Here is a 23,681-nt window from a genome sequence, read left to right on the forward strand (position 1 = left end):
GGTTGCCAAGGAGAAAGGATGGGGGGAAGGGATAGGTAAGGAGTTTGGGTTCAACATGTGCACACTGCTATATTTATAATAGAGAACCAACAAGGACCTACTATATACACAGGGAACTCTGCTCAATGTTATGTGGCAGCCTGGATGGGAGGGGAGTTTGGGGGAGAATGGATACGTATATATGTATGGCTGAGTCCCTTTGCTGTTCATCTGAAACTATCACAACGCTGATAACCAGCTACACTCCAATACAAAATAAAAAAGTAGAGGCGGGGCTAAGATGGCGGAGGAATAGGACGGGGAGACCACTCTCTCCTCCACAAATTTATCGAAAGAACATCTGAACGCTGAGCAAACTTCACAAAACTACTTCTGAAGGCTGGCAGAGGACGTCAGGCTTCCACAAAGACAGCGCATTATCTTCAAAAGAGGTAGGAGAAATTATAAAAGATAAAAAGAGAGACAAAAGAGTTAGGGACGGAGACCCGTCCCGGGGAGGGAGTCGTAAAAGAGGAGAAATTTCCAAGCACCAGGAAACCCTCTCACCGGCGGGTGTGGGGGAAGATTTCTTATCTCGGAGGGCAACGTAACTGGGAGGAAAAAATAAATAAAACCCACAGATTAAGTGCCTAAAGCAACTCCCAGCAAAGAACCCCAGACGCTCGCACCATCCGCCACCAGCAAGTGGGGGCTGAACGGAAAGGAGCGGGCGGCACTGCCTAGGGTAAGGACCGGGCCCGAGTGCCCTGAGGGCAATCTGAGGGAGCTAACGTGAGATAGTAACCTAAACTGTGGGACAGCCAGAGAGAGAGAACTATCCCGCGAAAAGCCCAGCTCTAAGGCACTGCCGGCCCGCTCACAGAACAAAGGACTGAGCGATACCGGAGGAGAGCTAGCCGGCTGCAGACCGCCCCATCCCCCGCCGGACACAGCGGGCAGGCGGGGCCAGCCAGAGCCGGAAAGGGGCAAACTCGGCCCCAGAGAGGGCACCCCCTACCAAACTGCAAACAGGCTCCCAGTTTCTAAGCAAAGACTGCCTGAGAGCCCGGAGGGTCAATAGCCGCCGGGAGGGTCGCAGCCAGAGACCAGCTCCCCAGAACCGACACAAAGCACACCGGAGCCGGGCGCGCCCGTAAACCGAGGCGGGGACCAGGGAGGTGATAAGCCGCACCGCCCCAACAGGGGAGAGTGCACTCGCCAAACTCCTGGCCGCCTGAGCAGCTCCAACCGGGAACGGCACAAGCCGCGGGCGAAACCGAGTCTGCGCCTTTGTGGAGTAACCGGGAGCCTGAACCTGAGCGGCTTAGACCTGGGAAGTGCACGCATCTCAGGGCCCACTCCCCGGCCCACTCCCCGGCGGAGTAACCTGAAGCCTGAGCAGGGTAGACGGGGAAAGCACACACGCCGTGAGCGGGGGCGAACCCAGTGCGGCCGAGACACTGCGAGCTCACCACACACACGCCAGGTTTGCAGTGTTCCTTCCTCCCCACAGCACGATTGAACAAGCGAACCTAAAGAGACCACCTCCACCCCTTTGTTGCAGGGCGGAAATTAGATCCTGAAGAGATCTCCAAACAGAAGCCAAATAAACAGAGGGAAGCTCTTTGGAAGTGACAGGCCATCAGATTAAAATCCCTGTAGTTAATACCGACTGCATTGAAAAGGACCTATAGATCTTGAAAAGTATAAGCAGGAACAAAGATCTATCTGAAACTGAGCAGACCCCACACTGCTCACAACAGCTCCAGAGAAAGTCCGGGATATATATATTTTACTATTATTATTATTATTTTTTTTAATATTTTTTTTAAATTAAAAAAAATTTTTTTCTCTTCTTTCCTTTTTCTTCAAGTCCTCTATTACACCTTTAACTTTCATTTTCATATCCCACTATTAACTTGCAAAAAAAACACCCTATTTTTGAAGCAAACTGCATACATATATCTTATACCTTTTGTGTTTTCTTTTTTTACTGTTTTTTTCCTGTTTTACTTTTTTTACTGTTTCTTTTTTTACTGTTTTACTGGGTTTTTTTTCTTTTTACACTGTTTCCTTTTTTCTTTTATTTATATATTGTAAGTTTTATAAGAGTCTAACCTCTACTCTAGATTTTTAATCTTTGTTTTACATATTTGATATCAATTTTGTACATTTAAGAACCCAATCTTTAGGACCCATTTTTACTCAGGAGTGTGATCACTGGCCTGATTACTCTCTCCCCCTATTGATGCTCTTTCTTCTCCCCCAGGGAACCTCTATCTCCCACCCTCCTCCTTCTCTTCTCAACCCAATTCTGTGAATCTCTGAGGGTGTTCTGGGTACCGGAGAACACTTCAGGAACAGGATACTGCCCAGATCTCTCTCTCCCCTCTTGATTCCTCCCTTTCTACTCATGCTCACCTCTATTACCTTCCTCCCCCCTCTCTATGTATCTCTGTGAACCACTCTGAGGGTTCCAAACTGTGGAAAGCACAGAGGGAAGTGCTTACTGGCTAGATTGCTCTCTCCACATTTGAATTGCCCTCTTCCCCTCCTGGTCACCTCAACCCCCCCCACCTCATCTCTCCATGTAACTCAGTAAACCTTTCTGGGTATCCCTCACTGTGGAGAATCTTTTCACCATTAACCTAAAAGTTCTATTATTGATGCTGTATGGAAGGAGAAGTCTTGAGGCTACTGCAAGAATAAGACTGAAAGCCAGGGGAAACATTAATCAATAAGAGACCATCCAATAGCCTCCACATATACACTGAAACCAAGCTCCACCCAAGAGCCAATAAGTTCCAGAGCAAGACATACCACGCAAATTCTCCAGCAACGCAGGAACATAGCCCTGAGCATCAATATACAGGCTGCCCAGAGGCACAGCAAATCCATAGACATCTCAAAAATTAATACTGGTCACTCCATTGCACTCTAGAGAGCAGAAATCCAGCTCCACCCACCAGAACACCGACACAAGCTCCCCCAACCAGGAAGCCTTGACAAGCCACCTGTCCAACCCCAACCACAGTGAGGAACCTCCACAATAAAGAGGAACTTCACACTACCAGAATACAGAAGGGCCACGCCTAACACAGCAATCTAAACAAGATGAAAAGGCAGAGAAATACTCAGCAAGTAAAGGAAAATGAGAAATGCCCACCAAACCAAACAAAAGAGGAGGAGATAGGGAATCTATCTGAAAAAGAATTTAGAATAATGATAATAAAAATGATCCAAAATCTTGAAAGCAAAATGGAGTTACAGATAAATAGCCTGGAGACAAGGATTGAGAAGATGCAAGAAATGTTTATCAAGGACTTAGAAGAAATAAAAAGGAGTCAATATAGAATGAATAATGAAATAAAGGAGATAAAAGACACTCTGGAGGGAACCAACAGTAGAATAACGGAGGCAGAAGATAGGATAAGTGAGGTAGAAGATAGAATGATGGAAATAAACGAAGCAGAGAGGAAAAAAGAAAAAAGAATCAAAAGAAATGAGGAAAACCTCAGGGACCTCTGGGACAATATGAAACGCCCCAACATTCGAATCATAGGAGTCCCAAAAGAAGAAGATAAAAGGAAAGGCCATGAAAAAATACTCGAGGAGATAATAGTTGAAAATTTCCCTAAAATGAGGAAAGAAATAGTCACAGAAGTCCAAGAAACCCAGAGAGTACCAAACAGGATAAACCCAAGGTGAAACACCCCAAGACACATATTAATCAAATTAACAAAGATCAAACACAAAGAACAAATATTAAAAGCAGCAAGGGAAAAGCAACAAATAACACACAAGGGGATCCCCATAAGGATAACAGCTGATCTTTCAATAGAAACCCTTCAGGCTAGAAGGGAATGGCAGGACATACTTAAAGTAATGAAAGAGAATAATCTACAACCCAGATTACTGTACCCAGCAAGGATCTCATTCAGATACGAAGGAGAATTCAAAAGCTTTACAGACAAGCAAGAGCTGAGGGAATTCAGCACCACCAAACCAGCTCTCCAACAAATGCTAAAGGATCTTCTCTAAACAGGAAACACAGAAAGGATGTTTCAACACGAACTCAAAACAACAAAGTAAATGGCAACGGGATCATACTTATCAATAATTACCTTAAATGTAAATGGGTTGAATGCCCCAACCAAAAGACAAAGGCTTGCTGAATGGATACAAAAACAAGACCCCCATATATGCTGTCTACAAGAGACCCACCTCAAAGCTAGGGACACACACAGGCTGAAAGTGAAGGGATGGAAAAACATATTTCATGCAAACGGAGACCAAAAGAAAGCAGGAGTCGCAATACTCATTTCAGATAAAATAGACTTTAAAATAAAGGATGTGAAAAGGGACAAAGAAGGACACTACATAAAGATCAAAGGATCAATCCAAGAAGAAGACGTAACAATCATAAATATATATGCACCCAACATAGGAGCACCACAATATATAAGGCAAATACTAACAAGTATGAAAGGGGAAATTAACAATAACACAATAATAGTGGGAGACTTTAATACTCCACTCACGCATATGGATAGATCAACTAAAGAGAAAATTAACAAGGAAACACAAACTTTAAATGATACAATAGACAAATTAGATTTAATTGATATTTACAGGACTTTCCACCCCAAAACAATCAATTTTACCTTTTTCTCAAGTGCACGTGGAACTTTCTCCAGGATAGATCACATCCTGGGCCATAAATCTAGCCTTGGTAAATTCAAAAAAATTGAAATCATCCCAGCCATCTTCTCTGACCACGATGCAGTAAGATTAGACCTCAATTACAGGAGAAAAACTATTAAAAATTCCAACATATGGAGGCTAAACAACACGCTTCTGAATAACCAACAAATCACAGAAGAAATCAAAAAAGAAATCAAATTATGCATAGAAACGAATGAAAATGAAAACACAACAACCCAAAACCAATGGGACACTGTAAAAGCAATACTAAGGGGAAGGTTCATAGCAATACAGGCGTACCTCAAGAAACAAGAAAAAAATCAAATAAATCAACTAACTCTACGCCTAAAGCAACTAGAGAAGGAAGAAATGAAGAACCCCAGGGTCAGTAGACGGAAAGAAATCTTAAAAATTAGGGCAGAAATAAATGCAAAAGAAACAAAAGAGACCATAGCAAAAATCAACAAAACTAAAAGCTGGTTTTTCGAGAAGATAAACAAAATTGACAAGCCATTAGCCAGACTCATCAAGAAACAGAGGGAGAAGAATCAGATCAACAAAATTAGAAATGAAAATGGAGAGATCACAACAGACTCCACAGAAATACAAAGGATCATAAGAGACTACTACCAACAGCTATATGCCAAAAAAATGGACAACTTGGAAGAAATGGACAAATTCTTAGAAAAGTATAACTTTCCAAAACTGAACCATGAAGAAATAGAAGATCTTAACAGACCCATCACAAGCACGGAAATCGAAACTGTAATCAGAAATCTTCCAGCAAACAAAAGCCCAGGACCAGACGGCTTCACAGCGGAATTCTACCAAAAATTTAGAGAAGAGCTAACACCTATCCTACTCAAACTCTTCCGGAAAATTGCAGAAGATGGTAAACTTCCAAACTCATTCTATGAGGCCACCATAACCCTAATTCCAAAACCAGACAAAGATGTCACAAAAAAGGAAAACTACAGGCCAATATCACTGATGAACATAGATGCAAAAATCCTCAATAAAATTCTAGCAAACAGAATCCAACATCATATTAAAAAGATCATACATCATGACCAAGTGGTCTTTATCCCAGGAATGCAAGGTTTTTTTAACACCCGCAAATCGATCAATGTAATACACCACATTAACAAATTGAAAGAAAAAAACCATATGGTTATCTCAATAGATGCAGAAAAAGCCTTTGACAAAATTCAGCATCCATTTATGATAAAAACCCTCCAGAAAGCAGGAATAGAAGGAACATATCTCAACATAATAAAAGCTATATATGACAAACCCACAGCAAACATTATCCTCAATGGTGAAAAATTGAAAGCATTTCCCCTAAAGTCAGGAACAAGGCAAGGATGCCCACTTTCACCACTACTATGCAACATAGTTTTGGAAGTTTTGGCCACAGCAATCAGATCTGAAAAAGAAATAAAAGGAATACAGATAGGAAAAGAAGAAGTAAAACTCTTACTGTTTGCAGATGACATGATCCTCTACATAGAAAACCCTAAAGACTCTACTAGAAAATTACTAGAGTTAATCAATGAATATAGTAAAGTTGCAGGATATAAAATTAACACATAGAAATCCCTTGCATTCCTATACTCCAATAATGAGAAAACAGAAAGAGAAATTAAGGAAACAATACCATTCACCACTGCAACAAAAAGAATAAAATACTTAGGAATATATCTACCTAAAGAAACAAAAGACATATATAGAAAACTATAAAACACTGATGAAAGAAATCAAAGAGGACACAAACAGATGGAGAAATATACCGTGTTCATGGATTGGAAGAATTAATATAGTGAAAATGAGTATACTACCCAAAGCAATCTATAGATTCAATGTAATCCCTATCAAGCTACCAATGGTATTTTTCACAGAACTAGAACAAATCATCTCACAATTTGTATGGAAATATAAGAAACCTCGAATAGCCAAAGCAATCTTGAGGAAGAAGAATGGAACTGGAGGAATCAACCTGCCTGACTTCAGGCTCTACTACAAAGCCACAGTCATCAAGACAGTATGGTACTGGCACAAAGATAGAAATATAGATCAATGGAACAAAATAGAAAGCCCAGAGATAAACCCACGCGCATATGGACACCTTATCTTCGACAAAGGAGGCAAAAATATACAATGGAGAAAAGACAATCTCTTTAACAAGTGGTGCTGGGAAAACTGGTCAACCACTTGTAAAAGAATGAAACTAGAACATTTCCTAACACCATACACAAAAATAAACTCAAAATGGATTAAAGATCTAAACGTAAGACCAGAAACTATAAAACTCCTAGAGGAAAACATAGGCAAAACACTCTCTGACATAAATCACAGCAGGATCCTCCATGACCCACCTCCCAGAATATTGGAAATAAAAGCAAAAATAAACAAATGGGACCTAATTAAAATTAAAAGCTTTTGCACAACAAAGGAAACTATAAGCAAGGTGAAAAGACAGCCTTCAGAATGGGAGAAAATAATAGCAAACGAAGCAACAGACAAACAATTAATCTCAAAAATATACAAGCAACTTCTGCAGCTGAATTCCAGAAAAATAAACGACCCAATCACAAAATGGGCCAAAGAACTAAACAGACATTTCTCCAAAGAAGAAATACAGATGGCTAACAAACACATGAAAAGATGCTCAACATCACTCATTATTAGAGAAATGCAAATCAAAACCACAATGAGGTATCATTTCACACCAGTCAGAATGGCTGCTATCCAAAAGTCTACAAGCAATAAATGCTGGAGAGGGTGTGGAGAAAAGGGAACCCTCTTACACTGTTGGTGGGAATGCAAACTAGTACAGCCACTATGGAGAACAGTGTGGAGATTCCTTAAAAAACTGGGAATAGAACTGCCATATGACCCAGCAATCCCACTGCTGGGCATATACACCGAGGAAACCAGAATTGAAAGAGACGCATGTACCCCAATGTTCATCGCAGCACTGTTTACAATAGCCAGGACATGGAAGCAACCTAGATGTCCATCAGCAGACGAATGGATAAGGAAGCTGTGGTACATATACACAATGGAATATTACTCAGCCATTAAAAAAAAATACATTTGAATCGGTTCTATTGAGATGGATGAAACTGGAGCCCATTATACAGAGTGAAGTAAGCCAGAAAGAAAAACACCAATACAGTATACTAATGCATATATATGGAATTTGAAAGATGGTAACGATAACCCTATATGCGAGACAGAATAAGAGACACAGATGCATAGAACAACTTTATGGACTCTGAGGGAGAAGGTGAGGGTGGGACGTTCTGGGAGAATAGCATTGAAACATGTATATTATCATATGTGAAACAGAACACCATTCCATGTTCGATGCATGAGACAAGGGCTCAGGGCCAGGGCAATGGGATGACCCAGAGGGATGGGATGGGGAGGGAGGTGGGTGGGGGGTCCAGGAAGGGGAACACATGTAAACCCATGGCTGATTCATGTCAATGTATGGCAAAAAGTATTACAATATTGTAAAGTAATTAGCCCCCAACTAAAATAAATAAATTTATAAAAAATAAAACAAAACAAAAATAAATAAATAAAAAAAATAAAAAAGCTAAAAAAAATAGATAAACAAGGACCTACTGAATAGCACAGGAAATTATATTAAGTATCTTGTAATTATCTAATATAGAAATAACCTAAAATGGAAAAGAATCTTAAAAACCACTTTAAAAACCACTTTGCTTTACTCCAGAAGCTAACACAACATTTTAAACCAGCTATACTTCAATTTAAAAAAAATATTTGGCTCTTTGAGCCACTAAACTCATCTCATTCTAACTGTGGTTGTTTTCATCCAAGTCACTTGGTGCTGCCTGTGGGGATAAGGCAAGGATACCCTGCTGCTGCTGCTGCTGCTGCTAAATCGCTTCAGTCGTGTCCGACTCTGTGTGATCCCATAGACGGCAGCCCACCAGGCTCCTCTGTCCCTGGGATTCTCCAGGCAAGAATACTGGTATGTTTGTCTATATTTGTCTAGCTACCATTTACCTATCTCAATCTTATACAGATGAAGCAGCTAGAGGTAGAGATAAGATTTTTTTTCAGAACACGAATTTGGATCTGATCTAACACTCAGACAAATGGGCAATCAAGTTCAAAATCTCAGGTCCTTTCTGTTCATAATCATTTTCTTTTAGGAGCTATGAAATGTCTACCTTGGTCATAAAAGTGTTATAAGGCAACCAGAAAATCCCTCATTTTAAAGCTTTTTGGTTGGCTTCCTGGTGAACTCTCAGTGTTGGGTATTCTCTTTCACCCCCACTCCAAAGTCTACCCTGCCCTCTGCCCTGGGGGGATGGCTCTGTGCGTGACCTCCACCCCCGATGTGGCATGGGCAAAGGCAGGATACTGGAGGACAGACAGGCAGAGGGTCAGGATATTTATTCTTTTTACTCCCTGCCTGTCTGGTTGCCTGGAAGAAGCTGCCTTCTTCTACCAAAGGCCTTGGCTCCTGTTGGAATGACCCCCTTCTACACTGAGGGTTTCTCTGGGTTCACGTAAACCCTTTCCTATGACATTCTGAGGCCCAAAGGTTATAGCAGTCTTCTAGTTTTGCTAGCCAGAGATGCTTGTTGTTTTTCCTTAACCCTACTTATACTTTGATAAAATAATATCTTCATGAAATTTGTTTAATCACCTCTTTTTATGTATGCCATCTATTTTCTGCTGGAACCCAACCCACATACCTTCTAAGGTCAAATGTTTCAAAAGGTACCCTTACTATACAGTACTAGCCAGTAAAACATAGTTATATTGAAACATATATCATATTTCAATGATTCTAAGATGTGCCCCCCCATTTCCCACATGTGTTTCAGCATCTCCAAAATTAAGATGATTTATAAATGGTGGGTTTTACTTTTGCCACCAGCCAGGCAGTGGTTTCTGTTTCCTGGGGAGGTATGAACTTGGTCATTGCTGGTCACAGAGTCCTCATTTTCATTGAGTTATGCTCATTGTTGGTACTACTTAGTGCTGTTTAAAATATTTTCAGAAAGTTTACATAATGATTCAGCTCTGGAACCAAGTAATTGTGTACACAAAGGCACAAAACAGAGCAATGAGGCATAATTTTGATGTTGGTGAAGCAAATATTCATCTTGGCAGAATGGCTGCAATTCCTTAGTTTTCAAGGGTTTTATGGGATGTAAGAAACAAAGAGCCCATAAGTAGCTGGAGCTGTGTTACATGTGTTACTGAAATGTGTGCGAAAGAATTGCCTGAACAGAGCAAGTGATGTAGCTTAGGGTAGAAGGAGTTCTCAAGGCCTCTAGAATAAGTCAGTTTCAGAGAAGCAGGGAGTTGGTGTCACTGCTTGGTAGTACTCTTTCTTTCTCAGTGATTCATAAAATAGTGATGTGGCCTACAAATTCTTAGACATCTCAGATTCAGTGAAACACGGTATTTTCTAGAGTGCTGTTTCCAGATTGCCAGTTCATTTATTGACCTTAATCCTACCTCTCTGTCAAGTTTACAGAGAAACAAATAAAGGGATAGCATTCATCCCCAGGCCGGTGAAGGATGTGTTCCTCAACTTTCCCCTTCCTCTGGGCCCACATAATATAAAGGTTTTGATTTTGAGGCTTGATGAGGTATGGAGCCTCTAGAGCAGTGGTTCCTAACCTTTTTGGCACTAGCAACTGGTTTCATGGAACACAAATTTCCCAAAACCTGGGAAGGGGAGGGTTGATTTCAGGATGATTGAAGTGCATTACATTTATTGTGTACTTTATTATTATTTCATCAGCTCCACCTCAGACCATCAGGTATCAGATCCCAAGATAGTGGACCCCTGCTCTAGAGGGACCCAAGGGCTCCCTGAGTGGCCTGGAGTGGAATGGAGAGGGGATTGCTGCCTGGGCAGATAGTTCTCCTTAGCTGAGGTAATCGGACATTTTACCTCCAAGTTTTGGTGGAATAACTGAGGAGAGGGCTTAAAATGTGATTCCAGGAAGAAATCAGGTTGCAGTCAAATAAAAGTTTAATGAAATAGGAACATGTGACCCAAGCAATGTCACTATTTTCCATCAAACTCCCAATGGCCAAGATCAAAGTGTCTCATGGCCCTAATGGGCAAGCTGGAGGGAGTAATTTATAGCACTTTCTTCAAGGAGAGTTGAAAGGACTTAAACATACCTTTTCCCACAATAAAAATAAACATGATCTTTATTATCTAAAGGTAATACCCTTTTCAAATATGATCTTCCCAGGGGCTATGTGCTAATGGATAAATGGCTGAAGTGTGGATTGTATTTGTGAATATGACTTTAGATCTCTGTCCTCAAGATCAAAAAAACATATTGAGGAAAGTCTAGAAGTCTGTCAATGGGCCATGTGCATGAAGGAGAAAAACAGAGTCAGAAATGGATGGAGACATTATTAATGTACATTTATTCTAAAAATAGTTCAGGTGCTGTGCCAGACTTCCTTCTTTAGTCATCTGGTTCCTACCACCTCCCTTTATCTCTCTTCCCCATTTTCTCCCTCCCTCAACCCTGACCTGGCTCTGCTCTGAGAAGCTGATCTATATGGATCCCATGGCACATTAAAAAGCAGAGACATCACTTTGCCAACAAAGGTTCTTATAGTCAATGCTATGTTTCTTTCAGTAGTCATGTATGGATATGAGAGTTGGATCATAAAGAAGGCTGCCAAAGAATTGCTGCTTTTGAATAGTGGTGCTGGAGAAGACTCTTGAGAGTCCCTCAAAGAGATCAGGTCAGTCAATCCTAAAGGAAATCAATCTTGAATATTTATTGGAAGTGCTGATGATGAAGCTGAAGCTGAAGCTCCAGGACTTTGGCCACTTGATGTGAAGAGCCAACTCATTGGAAAAAACCCTGATGCTGGGAAAGATTGAGCGCAGGAGGAGAAGGGGGGCAACACAGGTTGAGATGGTTAGATAGCATCACTGACTGAATAGACATGAATCTGAGCAAACTCTGGGAGATAGTGGAGGACAGAAGAGCTGGTGTGCTATAGTCCATGGGGTCTCAAAGAGCCAGACACAGCTTAGTGACTGAACAGCAACCATGTGGTTCACACAAAGGGTATCTCTGTCTCCTGGCTTCCAGTTGTGTCTGTTCAGTAAGGAGTCCCAGCAGATCAGAGGAGAGGGATGGATGAGGTCCAGCATTCGTTCCCAGGTTCCCTGCTGTTAGGTTGCTTGGATTGCTGTATCCATCCATCCATGAGTCACAGCTCTTCTCAAGATACGGCCTGTATACATTCTCTCTTTCTAGGTTCTAGTAACTTCTTTTTCTCCTCGTTAGGCCTAGTTGGTAACACCTTGGCTACTAATAAGCCTTATGTTACTGCATTGTCCCTGTGGTTCCCCTTATACCTGTAGCTTTGTAAGTAAATATTCCTTACAGAATCTTATTACAAGTGTGCCATCTGCTTGCCCACAGAACCCTGATGGTTCCAGTCTAGATATTTCCTGTAATCTTCATGGGAGATAGTATCCTCTACAACAATAGAAAGTGAGAAATTGGGATTGCTCTGGTTCAGTTCCTCAGCCCTGAATTTCAGGAGATAAATGCAAAGATCTGACAATAATGATATAACTCCCTGATCTCTTTTGCATATCCCATGGTTCCGATAAATAAGAGGGCTTGATTTCGGGGGGTTTGGAGCTCTAGGACTGGGACAAGGAGGATGATTTATTTGGAAAGTGGTGTGTTGGCTTTTGTGTTCATCTGAATAAAACAGTGATGTGATCATTTCCACATCTTGTGTTCTTTGGCTCCTCCAACTCTTTTCTGAATAGAAAATTGTAGATAATCTCCAGACTTAAAATTAGTGTTAAAATCTAATTTTTTTTGGTTTTCTTTTTCACACTGTGCCTTTAAATAATAATTAAACTTCCTGGATTTGGAATTTGGGGAGTTCATCTTTCCAAACAGGATTACATTTTAATGTTTTGTAGTCACAATTGCAAGTGATATCCAAGAGAAAGTAAACTGCTGTGGACGGTTGCTGAGGATGTACACTGACACCTCTAGGGGGCAGCATCCATGCTTATTACGCAGTGCACAACCTGCGCAACAGTGTGCAGTGGTCCAAAGAGGGGCCACAATCTCCTCTAGCACTGATGTGACAGAATTCAGGTGAAGTTTAAACATTGCCCACGCTGCCTCTGGCCTTTATATATTTTAAACTTATGCCTTAACTTGAATGATCTGATTTACAGTCTGAATTTTGCTTTAAATTTAGCTCTTTCTATGGTTTAGCTAAACATTTTACTTACAATGTTTCAGTATTGGAGAGTACTCTGTGGTCAGTTTAATTTGGAGGCATCAGAATAAGGAGAAGGAGCTCTGGATCTAGTATTTGGGGACCTGGATTCAGAACTTAGCTGGACATTTATGAACAGATTGTGTTAGGACTCTCAGAACCTCAGGTTTCTTAACTGTAAAACAGGGTTAATTGAGGCTTTTTTGGGTAGGTTTCAATGGATAAGCAAGATTACATGTCTGAAAGAGTCTGAAACCCAATAAATGCTTAGTAAGTATTGGTTTACTCTGACAAGGCAAAGCTTGTAAAAGTGAAATAGCTTCTTACAGTGCTGTTATATGTGGATTTTTAGAAGGAGAGCCTCTCAGATGATGGTTTAGAAATGTCTTGTAATAACTTTTGAGAGACTTAAGAGGGCTGTTAGGTGGAGCTGAGGGTGGCTGCCCACAGTGTTCAGCTCCAGTGCTAGAAGTGGGAAGTCCTTAGATTGTTCAAAAACTGCTCCCTGGTTGGTGTTTTTCTCTCTGACATCTTAGGTTGTCCTAACTAATGACAGGGCCATCTGTGATGAGGAATTCCTCTTGTTTGCCCAACCTCCTTTGGTGGTTGGAGAGGTCAGGTAGACCTCTGATTGGCACATGGCACGTTTCTCCATTTGGAGTTCATCTCATCTACTGAGGTAGGACATTGGGGAGGTGATGTTTAGGTCAAAGTAGTAGTAGTAGTGTTAGTTGCTCAGTCGTGTCCAACTCTTTGCGACCCCATGGACTGTGGCCAGCCAGCCTCCTCTGTCCATGGGATTCTCCAGGCAAGAATACTGGAGTGGATTGCCATTTCCTTCTCCAGGGGATCTTTCCGACCCAGGGATCGAACCTGGGTCTTCTTCATTGCAGGCAGATTCTTTACCGTCTGAGCTACTGGGAAGATCTTAGGTCAAAGTGTTGTCATTAATGCCAAGATGTTGAGGCATCCCCAGTGAATAGATGTTCTCAAACTCTAGAGGTCTAAGATCCAAAAAGTTAAACTATTGGGTGAGGTCCCTATGGATGGTCAACTCCACAATGGACTCTTGTTTGCTGGCTTCCTGCTCTTAGCTCTTCCTGTCACATCTCTAGGATATTGTTGTCCTCGGTAAGGGGATTGAGGAGTGGGAAGTGAAACATGTTATAGAGAGAGGTTTGACCTGAAGAGGGCCACCATTTACTCTGCTAATAGATGACTCCTTGATTCTCTAAGCCAAACTTTCCCATCTTCTGTGTTCTGTGTCCTTCTGTGAGGAGGATGGATTCCAATAACAATAAGGATATCTTACATTTGTGTAATGCTTTGTCCTCTGGAAAACAGCTTTGCCTCTGTAATCTTACTTGACCCTCATGTAAACCCAATGAGGTGGTTTGGGAGGCATTATTTTCTTTATTTTACAACTGTGAAATCCAAGAAGATATAAAGTGTCTCGCCATGATCTCATAGTACATAAGTGATAGAATCCGGATCTCTTGGATCCTTGTCTAGTATTTTTCACATTACACCAAATCATCCTGAGCATTCTTTTTTAAAAAATTAAATGAATTTTAAATTATTAAATGTGTCTATGGTTTTAAATTAGAAAAGATTCAAAAGGATATAGAGTGGAAAATAATTCTTCCTCCCTCTTTCACACTCTTCAGCAATGTATTGATCTTTACTGGATACACTCACCATTCCCTGTTTTCCATGTGCTCCTTTGGTAATATTCTGTGCATTTGTAAGTATAAACATATATCTTCTCCCTTCCTCCAGGGACTTAAAAAATAGGCAATAAGAAACATCATAGAGAAGTGAGCTTGGAGAAGTTAGTAATTGATCTCACTTGTGGTTTTATGAGAAATATAGATGATCTATGTAGGTTGCCTTTTGAGGGTCTAAATGATACATTTTAGCTTTTCAAATATAAAAGACAATTGCTTTGTACTTCAGGTCTTGAAAGTAATTGAGACAGGCATTTTTAAAAAGTTCTTCCTTCTTTAAAATGAAGTTTTTTTCTTAAATGATTATAATAATAATGGTCCAGTTCAGTTCAGTTCAGTCGCTCAGTCGTGTCCGACTCTTTGCGTCCCCATGAATTGCAGCACGCCAGGCCTCCCTGTCCATCACCAACTCCTGGAGTTTACCCAAACTCAAGTTCATCGAGTCGGTGATGCCATCCAGCCATCTCATCCTCTGTCATCCCCTTTTCCTCCTGCCTTCAATCCTTCCCAGCATCAGGGTCTTTTCCAATGAGTCAACTCTTCGCATGAGGTGGCCAAAGTATTGGAGTTTCAGCTTCAACATCAGTCCTTCCAATGAACACCCAGGACTGATCTCCTTTAGGATGGACAGGTTGGATCTCCTTGCAGTCCAAGGGACTCTCAAGAGTCTTCCTCAACACCACAGTTCAAAAGCATCAATTCTTTGGTGCTCAGCTTTCTTTATAGTCCAACTCTCACATCCATACATGACTACTGGAAAAACCATAGCCTTGACAAGACGGACCTTTGTTGGCAAAGTAATGTCTCTGCTTTTTAATATGCTATCAAGGTTGGTCATAACTTTCCTTCCAAGGAGTAAACGTCTTTTAATTTCATGGCTGCAATCACCATCTGCAGTGATTTTGGAGCCCAAAAAAATAAAGTCTGACAGTTTTTCCACTGTTTCCCCATTTATTTCCCATGAAGTGATGGGACCAGGTGCCATGATCTTAGTTTTCTGAATATTGAGCCTTAAGCCAACTTTCTCACTCTCCTCTTTCACTTTCATCAAGAGGCTCTTCAGTTCCTCCTCACTTTCTGTCATATGGGTGGTGTCATCTGCATATCTGAGGTTACTGATATTTTTCCCAGCAATCTTGATTCCAGCTTGTGCTTCTTCCAGCCCAGCGTTTCTCATGAGGTACTCTGCATAATAATGTTAAGTAGTATTAAAAGATTCACTAAATGTGAATTACTCTTCTAATAACTTTTAATGTAATATTTCTTTTAATCATAACAGTACTGTGATAAAGGTATTATTATCATCCATTTTTATAGCTGAGAAAACTGAGTCTCAGCAGGGTTAAGTCATTTGCCCAAGGGCACACATAGAGTAAATGCTGGAGCTGGGATTCAAAGACTGACCCCAAGCCTCACATTCTGAACCCTTTTGTGAGTGTGAAGAAAAGAATTCTCACAAGTTGAATAGCTCCTGGGAATGACTCCATCAAGGATGCAGGCATGTTTGGATAGCTTGCCCTTTTCACTTCTGGCTTACTTCTGGTGTGAAAGTTGTCACTTAAACTTGGTCTGCTTTTGCTTTCTGTCCTGGGTCGGTTCCTTGTCCTGCCTAAGATTGTGCTTGAGGTTCAGGAATTTGCTTTCTGGTTCTTAAGGCCATTTCCTATCTTCACCCATAGTCTTCAAACCAGGGTTGTGCAAGCTTTCTTGTAAGTATTCAACACTGTTTCTGGAACATAAAATCATTTAAATGGGACTTGAGAAATGGCAGCTGGAGAAAGCCACCTGGTATAGTGGAAATTTGGGCCCTTACATTCCGAGACTAGAGTTAGGTGCCCTGACGAAGCCTCACTATTCTACGGTGTCACTAGGTGTTATGTGTCCTAGTATCAAACCCTCTGAGACACAGGACCGAGTTGGTTTTTTCTGATCCTTCACATACGTGTGCTGATGTGTATCTCAACCCACCTGAAATTCACTAGGTGAGCTCCATACCCAGACTGATCCATAGCTTGTTCAAGGAGATGAGTCCACTAATTGTGCACCTCAGTGGCATGTCATTGTCAAATTGCTATAGAAGTTTCTAGATGCTGACTCCTTTTGCAATCTAAAGGTTTGAGAATCATTGAGCAGCACTATGTATAAGACCTTGTGTTCTGGCTAGCCAAGTAAGGGAGCATTGGCACTGGCTGCTTCATTGGGCGGAGAAGGTGATGGCAACCCACTCCAGTACTCTTGCCTGGAAAACCCCATGGACGGAGGAGCCTGGTAGGCTGCAGTCAATGGGGTCGCTAAGAGTCGGGCACGACTGAAGTGACTTAGCAGCAGCAGCAGCAGCAGCTTCATTGGGAGAATTAAAGCCAGTGCTTTCATCGTATTTCTTTACAGTTTTGAATGCCCTCGTATGTTTGGTCTGTTTGTACCTTTCACTTTTGTTGGGGGGCAGACTGGGAGACATAATTTGTATTTGAACCTACTAGGATAGGTATTCATGTTACAAAGATGAAATAAAGTTGCCTGTGTTTTCAGGCACATAGTTTTCAACTTTATGTGCTGCTGCTGCTGCAAAGTCGCTTCAGTTGTGTCCGACTCTGTGCGACCCCATAGACGGCAGCCCACCAGGCTCCTCCGTCCATGGGATTTTCCAGGCAAGAGTACTGGAGTGGGGTGCCATTGCCTTCTCTGCAACCTTATGTGATGATATGCCAAAGAAAAAAAAGAAAAAAAAAGAATCGATATATGCCAGCTGGGGAAAACCACAGACAAATAGCAAAAGAGAAACCTGGCAGTCGACGTACCATGCAGTCGTGTGTTCACCTGAGAACTATCGAAGGACTGTGTACCTGTCATCCTTCCCAAATTGTCTCATCGCTACCCACCAGGAAGAGGGCCTGTCATTTAATTGACACTCAGAAGTCTGGTTTCTGGGCACTGCGTCTCTAGGGTCAGAGAACTGGTTATTCCACTGAACAACTGAAATCATCAATTGAGATTTCTCTCTCTTGAGTCAATGAAAAAATGTCCCCAAATACAATTGATCATTTCTGAGTATTTTTAACCTGTCAGTGGATGCCAGAAATCTTTTTGCTCTATCGAGAAGGGTCCTTGTGGTAGAGAAGAGGGTCCTTGTGCTATTTTACTGTGAGCGGGGACACAGGCAGTGTGAAAGGTTCTGAGATGTGGCTACCACCTCCTGTAAGTTTTGCTGCATGTCATTGCAAACTTCCTTCCTCTGCATAGATAGATAAGACTTCATGAGAATTATCAGGGACACTGGAACTGTTTTTGACAAAAGTCCAAGAAGAGAAAGCTTTTCCAGAAGGTTCTCAAGGTATGATCTAAATACCATCCAGACCAGATCACCTGGTGCTTGTAAAAACACTGAGCTCAGAACTACTGAATCACAGTCTCTAGAGGTGGGATTGTAGCATCAGAATTTTAACAACCTCCCTATGGAGTCTTAAGCATATAAAATTTAATAACCACTGATTTAGGGAGACACTCATTTTAGCTTAATCATTAGGCTCTGCCTATGTATCTCCACATTATCCCAAGTGTGCTAAAATGGAGGAATTTGTTTCAAGATAATACTAGCAGCAACGAAAGGCCTAACTAATCTGCCCAAATGTCCCCCATCCCAAGGGTGTCACTGTTGCTAAGTTCCCAGCTCTGGCTTCCCCCAACTGCCTTTCTCACTCAGATGGTGCAAGTCCCCCTGTGCTGGGCTGAACTCTGCCCCGAGCCCAGACTACCAGTCCCTCCTGCGAGTTTATTACTAGCAGGTTGTTGTCAGTGTGTAAAAGCTCAGCTCTGGAGGTCTGACACATTTGGGTTGGGTCCTGCTTCTGTGCTTAAAATCTGTGACTTTGTACTGCTTAAATCCTCTGACTCGGGTTCCTTTCTAAAATGGAGAGAATAACGTTGATGGTTCACACCTTAGAGGATTGTGTCTGGACTAAATGAGATAATCCATATACCTAACACATAATAGATACTTGATAAATTCCAGTTGTTGTAATATTAATGCTAAATATGGAATCATGGCATTTACCACTATCATTACTAACATCCCTGGATACAGAGGCATATCCTTGGACTTGAGCTACAGTATAAGTGGGGACCACTCAACCCAGTCCCAAGGCAGGGCAATTCTTGCCTCTTGAACGTGGTCTCCCTTGGCCAGAGAACTGTTCATGAACACACAGATCCACCCATTATTTAACTGCCCTCTCAGCACTGTTGTCTGAGTCTCCCAGAGGGCACCCAGGCTCACATGTGCAAAGGCAAGCTTGCTACTTCCCCTTCCAGCCTGTTCTCTTCTGGTTTCCCTTTCTCAGTAAAAGGCACCAGAATATCCAGCTGCACAAAACCAGAAACCGGAAAGTCATTCTTTGTCCTGATGCTGCCTTATCCTTGTCTGGGTCTCCGAGTTACTCTCACCCTACTCTATTCCTGGTCTTGCTGGGGAGGTACCCCTGCTTTGTGTCTGAGAAGGTTGACAACAGTCCATTGGTGCCTTAGTGCTACCATGTCTCAGGGCTTGGTCCCTTTCTGTTACCCATCTGCTTATCAGATGGAATTCCTGATGTGGTCCATGTCCCTGATACTACCACTATGGCAAGTGTCGCTGGTTCTTGGGGGGCACAAATGGAACTGGCCTCGCCTCTGAGGGGCCGGCCTCTGATTAAGGATCCTTGCCTGCAATTCAGTACCTTTATCTCCTTCTGCTCTTATCAGCTTCCTGCTACAAATCTGCCACCAGTTCTACCCCATCATACTTCCCCAGGCTGATTATCCAATGATACTGCCTAGAAGCTGAGAACTAACCCTATCTAATTACATTAGTTGTTAATATGGATCCTAATAGGAAACCGCCTGAGATTTATTATATATATGTATACGTTGTTACTGTTGTTCAGTCACTAAGCCATGTCTGACTTTTTGTAACCCCAGGGACTGCAGCATGCCAGGCTTCCCTGTCCTTCACAATCTCCCAGAGCTTGCTCAAATTTATGTCCATTGAGTTGGTGATGCCATCTAAACATCTCATCCTCTGCTGTGCTCTTCTCCTTTTGCCTTCAATCTTTCCCAGCATCAGGGTCTTCCCTAATGAGTTGGCTGTTTGCATCAGGTGGCCAAAGTACTGGAGCTTCAGTTTCAGCATCAGTCCTTCCAGTGAATATTCAGCATTGATTTCCTTTAGGATTGACTGGCTTGATCTCCTTGAAGTCCAAGGGACTCTTAAGAGTCTTCTTCAGCACCACAGTTCAAAAGCATCAATTCTTTAGTGCTTGGCAATGTAGCTTTTGGTTTTTAATACACTGTCTAGGTTTGTAATCCCTTTCCTTCTAAGGAGCAAGCATCTTTAATTTCATGGCTGCAGTCACCTTTAGCAGTGATTTTGGAACCCAAGAAAATAAAATCTGTCATTGCTTTCACTTTTTTCCCTTCTATTTGTCATGAAGTGATGGGACTGGATGCCAAGATCTTAGTGTTTTGAATGTTGAATTTTAAGCCAACTTTTTCACTCTCCTCTTTCACCCTCATCAAGAGGTTCTTTAGTTCCTGTTAATTTTCTACCATGAGAGTGGTATCACCTGCATATCTGAGGTTGTTGATATTTCTCCAAGCAGTCTTAATTCCAGTTTGGGATTCATCCAGCCTGGCATTTTGCATGATGTACTCTGCATGTAAGTTAAATAAATAGGGTGACAATACATAACCTTGATGTACTCCTTTCCCAATTTGGGATCAGTTAGTTATTGCATGTAAGGTTTTAACTGTTGCTTCTTGACCCAAATACAGGTTTCTCAGGAGAAAGGTAAGGCAGTCTGGTATTCTCATCTCTTTAAGAACTTTCCACAGTTTGTTGTGATCCACACAGTCGAAGGCTTTAGTGTAGTCAATGAAGTAGTAGACATTTTTCTGGAATTCCTTTGCTTTCTCTATGATCCAACTAATGTTGGTGATTTGATCTCTGATTCCTCTACCTTTTCTAAACTCACCTTGTTCATATGAAAGTTCTCAGTTCACATACTGCTGAAGCCTAGCTTGAAGGGTTTTGAGCATGACCTTTTTAGTATGTGAAATGAGTGCAATTATCTGGTAGTTTGAACATTCTTTGGCATTGCCTTTCTTTAGGATCAGAAAGGAAAGACCTTTTCCAGTACTGTGGTCACTGATGAGTTTTCCAAATTTGCTGGCATATTGAGTACAGTACTTTAACAGCATCATCTTTTAGGATTTGAAATAGCTCAGCTGAAATTCCATCACCTCCATTAGCTTTGTTTGCAGTAAGTCTCCCTAAGGCCCACTTGACTTCACACTCCAGGATTTCTGTCTCTAAGTAAGTGAGCACACCATCATGGTTATCCAAGCCATCAAGACCTTTCTGTATAGTTCTTCTGTGTATTCTTGCCATCTCTTCTTAATCTTTTCTGCTTCTGTTAGGCCCATACTGTTTCTGTCCTTGGTTGTGCCCATTCTTGCATCAAATGTTCCCTTGATCTCTCCAGTTTTCTTGAAGAGATCTAGAGTCTTTTCCATTCTGTTTTCCTCTACTTCTTTGCATTGTTCATTTAAGAAGGTCTTCTTATCTCTCCTTGCTATTCTCTGGAACTCTGCATTCAGTTAGGTATATCTTTCCCTTTATCCCTTGCTTTTCACTTCTCTTCTTTCCTCAGCTATTTGTAAAGCCTTCTCAGACAACCATTTTGCCTTCTTGCATTTCTTTTTCTTTGGGATGGTTTTGGTCACTGCCTCCTCCTGTACAATTTTATGAACCTCTGTGTGTAGATCTTCAGGCATTCTGTTGACCAGATCTAACCCCTTGAATCTATTCATCACCTCCACTGAATAATCATAAAGCATTTGATTTAGTCATACATGAATGACCTAGTGATTTTCTCTACTTTCTTCAATTTAAGCCTGAATTTAGCAATAATGAGCTGATGATCTGAGCCACAGTCAGCTCTAGGTCTTGTTTTTTGCTTACTCTATAGAACATCTCCATCTTTGGCTGCAAAGCATATAATAAATCTGATTTCAATCTTGACCATTTGATGATGTCCATGTGTAGAGTTGTGTTGTTGGAAATATATATATGTATACATAATATATTCCCATATAGATGTGGGAATATCATATATATCATATACCAAGATATTAATGATGTTTTTCTATGAATGCTCTGATTGTGGATTTTAAAATTTTTCTCTCTTACTTTTTGTGTTAAATTTTCTTCAATGCATATATATATATCCATATATATATGGCTTCTGTTATAAGAAAAAAGTTATTTTTAATTTGAAAATACATAGCAAATCCTTCACAATTGAAAGTAATGGCATTAATTCCTGGTTCTTCATATTAAAATTCCCATGACAAAGAAATAATTCAGATATAATATCACTTGGCTCTGATTAGGGGAGAGAAAAGTTTTTAGGCTCTCTGAAGGAGGCAAATCTTATTTTTATCATTTGGCCTTGTTTTCTTTTCATTGCCATATGTGCAGCTCCAAGGAAAATTTATCTTGGGGCGTATGAACTTCCTGAACATATCCTAGTTAGAAGAAATAGTCTCAGTCATTAGTGAGGACTCAGGGGCTCAGTGTTACTGAGAATTTGAATATGTCCCCCATTTTGGAAGACAGGTCTGTAATAAGGACATGGCTACTGTTGTCTTGGGACCTCATTTGCAAGACTTTCCTGTCATGCCTGCAATGTGGATGGGGTTCATGTGCCAATGTGTATGATGAAAGATAACAGACCCAAAATAAACCAGGCAGTAGGACAAGTTTTGAATTTTAATGCGTATTAAAAAAGTTACCTCATGCTGGGGCTGCATTTCAAAGAGAGGTTGAAAGATAAAGGTAGGTGTTTGAAAGTCCGTTTTACTAGGTGACATTGTTACAGTGCAGTAAAGATTGCTAGCAGCTGCCTAGGACAGTGGCTACTTACTTAGGGACTCACTCACCATGAGTTTATTTTTGAATCCACAGAGTGTTTGGGTGAAGAGCATGGACTTTGAAGTCAAATTTTGTGTTTGATGCTCTTACTTACTCTTTGAGTGACTTTGGATAAGCTGCTGACCCTATCTATGCCTCAGTTTCTTCATCTATAAAATAGTGATAATAGAATCCCAAAGAGTTACTGTAAGGATTAAATAAATTAATAGGTGTTTAAGCATTTAGAATAATCCTTGGCACATGGTTAGTGCTATATAAAGTTATTGCTATTTTTATTATTATTATTGTTATTATTCTTCGGAGAACAGGGTAGTTGAAGAATTGCTGAGGATCACGATATGGCTTATGTTGTTTGGCTGAACCACAGTCATTCTCAGTCTTTTTTACGCTTTTCACCAGGGGGCAAGAGAAGATAGCATTTTCTCTTTCATTTAGGGATGATCCTATACACAGTTCTAGCCAGTGGGACCTCCTTGAAAGTCTATGGGACAACTTCTTGGAATGCTTTTGCTATAAAAGAAACAGTTCAAGGTGGTTCCTTTATTCTTGCCTTGAACTTGAGTGTGATGTCTGCAACTACAGCAGACACTTACCAACCATGAGGTGGCAAACAAATGGGAAACCGAGAGAATCTCAGGGATATGCTAACATCCTTAAGGCTGAGGTACAGTAAATTTGAAAAATGCTCTCCTCAGATATTGACTTACTGAATTCATTTTTGTTAGACAACCATTGGACATTTACAAAGACTAGGCTTTATATTAGTCACTGTGGATGCAAAGATGGATAAGACTACTTTGCCCAATATAGTGTAAACTAAATCACTTTCTGTTTGTAGTTTCAGTCCAAGGTGGTAATTGCCAAAAAATAAATAAAGTATGCAAATGGTCAAACTAGTGTGGTAGATGAAGAAACTCTACCTGAATTGAAAGTACCCTGCTAACTTGATTCTGTGGATGTTCATTCTTTGTGAAAGTAATATTTTAAATAACATTATCCTCACTTTGGTAAAATTT

The 23,681-nt window shown here is 41.1% G+C and overlaps 1 long non-coding RNA gene across 1 annotated transcript in view; it reads left to right on the top strand.

The window, feature by feature from the left end:
* Positions 1-265: 265 nt before the first annotated feature.
* LOC145516587 (uncharacterized) overlaps positions 266-23,681 on the top strand; it is a 588,280-nt gene continuing 564,864 nt past the window's right edge. The window contains exons 1-3 of the long non-coding RNA XR_014061525.1: positions 266-431; positions 8,536-8,689; positions 11,346-11,454. This is a non-coding gene — a long non-coding RNA (uncharacterized LOC145516587). The remainder of the gene's footprint in view (positions 432-8,535; positions 8,690-11,345; positions 11,455-23,681) is intronic.

Source organism: Giraffa tippelskirchi, chromosome 8 (genome assembly GCF_054371585.1).
Source record: "Giraffa tippelskirchi isolate mGirTip1 chromosome 8, T2T-mGirTip1v1.2.pri, whole genome shotgun sequence".
NCBI lineage: Eukaryota > Metazoa > Chordata > Mammalia > Artiodactyla > Giraffidae > Giraffa > Giraffa tippelskirchi.